We start from the raw sequence: 7,389 nt of genomic DNA, 5'->3' as shown, positions 1-7,389 counted from the left end.
GACACACATGAAAAAACATTCCTCCTAGTCATAGGTCACTACAAAGGATTCTTCAAACCAATATATGACCTGAAGCACAGAACCACCCAGGTACCAAGTACTTAGGTACTTTATCCCCATTGATTTAACAGTGTTTTTTTGGGGGGTGGGGAGAGTAGGGGAGCGGTTTATCAACTTTTGTGACTTAGAAATTTTATACTGCCTTTTAAAATACAACATTTTTCAGCAAGAGCAAGCCTCAGGCTTGCTAACAACATTAGTGCAGTTACATAAAACCAGAGAAATATGTTTAAGCTTGGGGGCCAGACATCCACTCCCCCCCCCAAACATATGAATACTGTCAGGACAAGAAGTCTGTCTTGTTTCATGTCTGGATAGAACAATAAAATCCCAAGGCTGATTGGAATGCTGGGATAGTACCAGATATTTTTAAGATCAGTAAAAGGTAGAGGACAGTACAGAGACTGCCACCAAAAACTGATGGAAAAACGGGAGAGAAAAACAGGTAGGGACTGAAGAGTTAGTGGAAAGAAAGTGAAGAAAGTGGAAAGTTTGTGAAGTCAAAATAATTAAGAAGTGAAAGACAGCGATTAATTTTCACATTCTGTATGACCTGTGATGGTAGAGCTGTGACAAGGAGAGTATAGAAGGATGAAGAATAAGCTATTACATGTAGGAACAAAGAAGGCAAAGATTGTAGGATGTTACTCAAGCAGAGAAGAAAAATACCCTTGTGAAAACTGACTGTATAGTGCCACAAATGTCAGCAAGACTGCAAGTCTAGAGGGTCCAATGCAAAGGAAGTGTGGCAAAGAGGAGGGTAATAAGGTGGAATACAAATCATGGATTAAACATTCATGGATTAAAGCAAGAACCACAACACATTATGGATCTTTGCGTGTTGTATCAGGCTCTCTTGAAATGATATTTAAACCAAGTAGAGTGGCTTTGGAGCTTTATGGTTTTTTATAAGTAATAAAAAGTAATTAAGGACAAAACTGTTTTGGAGAGGTTAAATAGCTATTTGGTCACAAATGGGAAGGAAGTTGACTATGAAAACCCTTAATGAAATTATCTTTACTTAAAACCAGTTAAGTCCAATAAGCTTTAAAGGGTTAATAGGGTAAGCGCTACACATGTCCCACTTGCATTTCCACCTACCTCAGCTGCATGAATAGGCTGGTATACTAAATATTGCCATCAGCTTTTCTAATACCATGAGATTTAACCTCAATGAAAGCTGATGACAGCTGTCTTTGGTAGGCCTATCTATTGGAGTTCCAGAGAGTGGCTGAAACAAGGTTAAAACCTGTTGCGTTCTGCATAAATGAATTCCTCATGATCCTTTCCAAGAGTCACTCAAAGTCACAAACTGATCCTGCCCCATGGACACAGATGATTGATATCTGACACTGTCAATCATCATCCATACTTTCAAAAAAGCCCTTCCTGCAGTGAAACCACAGCCAGGTTTGGTTTTTGCTTTTTCCCTGGGTTTGTTTTGTTGGGGTTTCCTTGATTTATTTTTATTTTGTTTTCTTCTCTTTTGAAGCCATTTCTGTAAGTCAAATCTGAAACCAAAATGGTCTATATTTCTGGTTGCTTCATAACAAGTAACACGAATGTAATTTAATAATACTTTAGAAATAGTGTTACTGAACACAAATAACGCCAATGAAGAAAAAAAAATGCAATATTGAAATCCCAGCTGGAAATTAGATTTTATGTTCTTCGCCATTGGCCATAAATGCATTAATAGGACAGAATTATAGAAGCCTTTGGAAAAAGTCTGTTCGCCATTTATAGTGTTCCCTACCTCATGCTACTGCATCACTGATAATTAACATCAAAATTTGAAGCTGTCTTTCTGAGTCCAAACTTCTATAAGTGTTTTCACCTGATGTGACTACAGGTCATTCTCTAGCTGACATTACAAAGCAGGGAAACCTTCTTTATGGAAAACTATTATCAACAAATGTTTTGTAATAGTTTTGAGGGTTTTGTGGTTGAGCTTCTCCCACATTTACAGTGTCTCTCCTTAAAAAAACTTTTAAAAACTCCATACTTGCTCCTCTGCAGTGATTGCAGAGCTATGCATCTTCTAAAGCTCCTGGAGTAAGGACAAAGATTTGTTGTAAGCTTTTATGAAGACTCATTATTTGAGGAATAATAGACAAACTATATGCAGTAATCTACCACAATATAGCTGTTACTGAGTTTTGCTTCATAATTCCTCACAAGCCACTTTGAAGGGCCAACCCTCTGTGCTCACAACATTCAGCTGCATTCCTATTTCAAAAAGGAGAACAGTTATAGCTACTACACTTTTTGGATTTTGCCAGGCAAAAATAATCCATCCTAAGTATTATGTCGCAGATCAAAGTTTCCTTCGTTTGATGAAAATGTTACACACTGTAGCCTTACACAAAACTACCTGATATGGCTCGAGTTTCCTGAAATACAGCACCATATGTGCATCAGTAAACATTATGTGTAGAGTAAATTAAACCCAGCCTTATAATTAGGCAGTAAGGAAATTACTGCAGACCTGAAAGAGTAAATCAGCAGTATTAAAACACTCTCCATTTCCTCTGAAGCACTTCTGAGCACCATAAAAACCTCAATGTCACAGTGATAAACATCTAGAAGAAATATATTTGCGGGACATGAAGACATGTGCATTCAAATAAGTTCAAGTCAAAAATCAGGATTATCTGCAATTTAAATAACAGTTCATTGCCTCTGAATTTTTCAGATCATATTTTGTAGACATTTTTCTAAAAATCCCTTGCTAAAGTAAATACACCAGTTAATCTACCAATAGAGCAGACAAAAAGTGGTTGCTCTAATGAACAGCAACCCCAGGGCTTACAGTTCTTCCAATCCAAGCTGGTGAAATTCAAAGTCTACTTATGTGGCTTTAAGGAGTGCCTATGAATTCAGTGAAAGCTGAAAGAATAGAGGACTTGATGAAGTGGAGCTTTATTATCTCTGCTTTATAAGCCAGTACCACCCATGACTCCCACCTAAACCCTTTGTACAAGATGCTAGAGAAACCCAGTGAAGAAGCACTGATGAACACGCAACACAGTGCGCCCGTATTAAGTGAATACAAGAAATACACATGCTGTGCTGGCACAGAAATAAACCTGTATTAAGCATTTGATGGACTGTTTTCAGAAAGCCAGCTTCCAGATTTCCATAATCAAGAGCAGAAGAGTCACTGCAGGTGAAGCCATAACCTAATGGGGAACAAGTAATAGACGATGAATTTCTAAGGCCACAGATGGTTCAGAGATACTTAGACTGACTTACGACTGGCTCGCTTTAAAAATGTCAATGTTTTGACAAGAAGCATTTTCATGCAACAGAATGGGGCAATATCATGAATCACATGGCGTTTTCTCTTTGGAACAACTGATACATCATAGGCTGGTTTAGGTTGGAAGGGACCTTGAAGATCATCTAGTTCCAACCCCCTGCTATGACAATATAGCACAACCTTAGCAAGACTCCTGTGGGTCATCTATTTAGGTATGACCTTGCTCAAATTTGCCTTCTCAAAATAAAACTTCAGTAAATATTCATGCAAGACTGAACTTTGAAGTTACAACCTTCTTGGATATCCTGCTACTCCTTAACACTTGCACAGGATTTGCATCTTCAAAATGCTGTATAACCCCTCTCACAAATTCTTACAATGTTATGCAAGCTAGTAAGGTCCGTGGCCTGTTCTCTCTCTGTTTTTAGCCCTTCTTAAATTATACAGATCTTGAATTAAGAAAAGTCACCTTCAGGTTTTAAAACCTTAACTAGTGTCTTGTCTGCAACTTCAGAACTTAATTTTACACTAATGAGAAGCAGAATTTGTTTCCCCAGCCCTCCTAGAAATACACCTATCGTTGCAGTGTTGATTGGTTTTATAGCTTGAAAGTAAAGGGACTATCCACATAAACCTACCTTTAGGTTCCTATCTTTTTGGCACCTAAATTAGGAAGCAGATTCTTCATAAGACTCCATATATAAAGAAGAAAGTTTCTGGAAAATACATCCTTGAAAGCCCAAACTGCATTCTGAAGGTGAGCTCTCTCTTGATCATGTAGGAGATTAAAGGAAAACCAGCTTCCTTATATTATCACCCAGTTTCCTAAGTTGACATCAGCTGGTGTGAATTCTCAGGATTCTCCATCCCCTCCCTATACCTTCAACATGAGTTTTTATTTCTTTCAGTGTGCTGTTCAGCTTCTCAAAGAAGCTGAAAGGAGTTGGTTATTTCATATCTATTAAGTTTGATTATTATTGAGGTACTGTTTTCTTCTGAAGATCTTGGTTTTGTTTTGCTTTCTGAGCACTCATACTTCCCTTGGGCTTATATTATAATGTACAGATGCTGTGTACCTCCTACAGTTGGTACAAACAGAATACCTAAGTTAAGGCAGAGTCACCTTCAGAAGCAACTTCACTTTTCTGTGTTTCAGATTACTCTTCTAAGACTGGACAGTAAGACTGGACAGTAACTCTTGCTTGTCTTCACAGAGAATCGTAGAAGGGAGAAAGGACAAACACGGAAATTAATTCAGTATATTACGATTCAGGGCAGCAAGACTGAATTCATAGGTGCCACTGGCCCTCCCTACAGCACCTGACAAGTCATCTGGTCTGTATATGTGACAGTACCTTGGCTGCAAAAAGATGATGATAAAATTTCCTCCTTTGGAGGGGGTCCTATGTCTTCCTCAAAGCATTCACATACTGCAAAGCAGCAAGCTCTGCATATACTTGGAGAGAGAGAGATTTAAGTCCAAAACCTGAAATTATTATTATGTACGTGCAAAACCACAATACGATTTGCACTGTATGGGTTAGCTGTGATAAAAATGTGTTCCAATGGAACACTTTTTTCAGTTTTAGGTGTCCCCTTAATCTAATTGTATGAGGTAATAGTAATGTCCTTTATTCTGAGAGTCTCTCTAGAGTCTAAGTCAATTTTTGGCGGGTTTCAAAGTGCTAAACATTCTTGGGTTTACCATAAATAGCATTCATTAACAGTGGTGATACAACTTAATCTATGTGGAAGTAACTGATACAAAGAGCAAATGGAGATATGCTGCCTCTCAAGAGCTAGGAAAAAAAGATATGACAAATAAGCCTAAGAACATTATGAAGCCTGTTACTTAATTCCAACTGTTGTAACCCGTATGAGAGAAATTATATGGAATTGTAAGTACTTTCAGAGACTTATGAAGTAAGTAAAAACTGAGTATGATCAAGAAGTTCTTCCCAAGATCTTTCTTTTATCAAATTTGCATAATTACAAATATATAAATAACTTACAGGAGATGTTTGTCTCATCAACCTTTAACTTTTGAAAGTTTTGACTTATAGTCTCATATAGCTACTGAAACAGTACTATCAAGGGCAAAAGGTAAGGAACATAGTAATTGTAGCTGTGCAATTGAAGGGAGGTCTGCTAGAGGATATGACTGATAATAGACTAGTGAATACCATATGTATAGTCCACCAGGTGTCTTACAAAGGTATGTAAATGTCCAATCAAAAATATATAAGGGTGATGTGAAAGGATGTACTAACTACGCGATACATAAAGAACTGATTAGAGGCATAGAAAGGGCAAATATGACATATACATATATTTAATTTGGCTGCTGCAAAGTGTAACTGAACAAGTCTGAGTGTGTGGCTTGTAGAAAGACATGCTAGCACAGGCATTATGAATATTAGCTGATGCCTAAATGGCTGAACCTGATCCTGAGTACCCAAAACTGTGTCATCCCTAATAGGGTGCTAGTAGTGGCTATTGCAAAAAAGCAGACGCTCAGAAGAAGTAATCAATACCCTAACCTCCATCAATATTTGTAAGAGAGAGGAAGGCAACTCATCCAAACCTATACAGAAATCATGGAAGTGCCTATCTTCCAGCTTTCAGCCTACAAAGTAGCTGAGATTAAACAACCAATAACAAGGACAAAGCACAGCTACACCTGAAACCCATAAGAAAATCATATAGGAAAACAAGTCACTGTAGAGAGCATATTGAAGGATACCAAACCATAGTCTTGACCATAAAGGCTTTTGTCTCTGGACTGGATTTCTGAGGAAATGAGGCTTATTACAGAAATTCTGTCCATTTCTTTTAAATACATTTTAATCTGTTGGCCAACTTTAAAACAATCTGAGAGACAGAAAAGGTCTTGAGGATGCTAAATAGCTTGAGTTTAATTAAAAATTTTCTGGGTAGGGGAACAGTGACCTGAATTAGAGTCCTATGGAGGGAAATTTGTTATGTGAAGCCAGTAGCTGGCTGGCCAGTGTACCAACATAGGTACCAGCTGTCTGACCACCATGTGGGTACCTGCTGGCCAGCTGGCAGAGCAGATGCTAAAACCAGCCTCACATCTTCCTGCATCCCACCAACCAGCCTGCCAGTGAGCTACAGCAGATGAGGAAGCAGCAGTGAGGAGAAGGATGGATGTGAGAAAATAAGAATAAATCAGAAATAAACCTGGAAATCAGAGATCAGAAGGAAGGACCGGAGATTACTGCTACAGAAAGCCCTATACAGGCAGTACAATGCTATGCAAAGGAAGGCTTCGTTAATTCAGCTGTTTGCGAGTCTGTTTTTCAGTCCGGTGACTACAAAATAAGTATTCCTCAGAGATTTGTAGGATGTTGTCTGGAAAAGGCAGTCTGAGAAGAGGACATTTTTTGACAAAAAGGAAATGGTAAATCAGAATGTTTTGCCTCAGAGAATGGTGTGAAGAATTCATCTATTCATGAGAACAAGCACAGTTCTTCGAGTCCAGAAATAATGACAACTTTCCATATTCAAAATCGCCGTCCTAGCTACAAACTGTCTATAGCTAGTAATAGGATGCTGATGTTATTTTGCTTTTTGTGGTATTTGTTCAACAGGTTGAACTGTCTTGCACCGAACAACACATTGTCTAAGGCCACTAAACAAGAATCAGACAGCAAAAAAGACCTTTTGACACTGCACACTTAGACTTAGATATCTAACAACAGTATTAATTTCTGTTAGACATCCATTCCATTAAAACAAAAGCCCAGGACATCAGTTTAAACATTCAAAGTATTTAGCAAAATGCAACTGGTAATGCAGTTATTTCTGACTTTCTACTTTGCGGGTCCTATTAATATATTTCACATTAAAGTTTTGTTGCCTAAAACTGCAAGGAGAAACAGAAATCCACTGTAAGACAAATTTTTTAGTTTTTACTTTATTGTAAATTGGAATGAAATCCGAAAAATTCAAATTATCAAAATGCCTTAAAACAACATAAAACTTTCTTGAAAATTCCGAGAATTTGGTTTTAATTTTCCATATTTATTTATGCTCATAACAAATAT

Source organism: Nestor notabilis, unplaced genomic scaffold, assembly GCF_000696875.1.
Source record: "Nestor notabilis isolate BGI_N333 unplaced genomic scaffold, ASM69687v1 scaffold5949, whole genome shotgun sequence".
NCBI classification, from domain to species: Eukaryota; Metazoa; Chordata; class Aves; order Psittaciformes; family Psittacidae; genus Nestor; species Nestor notabilis.
The sequence above is the reverse complement of the archived record's forward strand: the minus strand, read 5'-3'. Positions refer to the sequence as shown.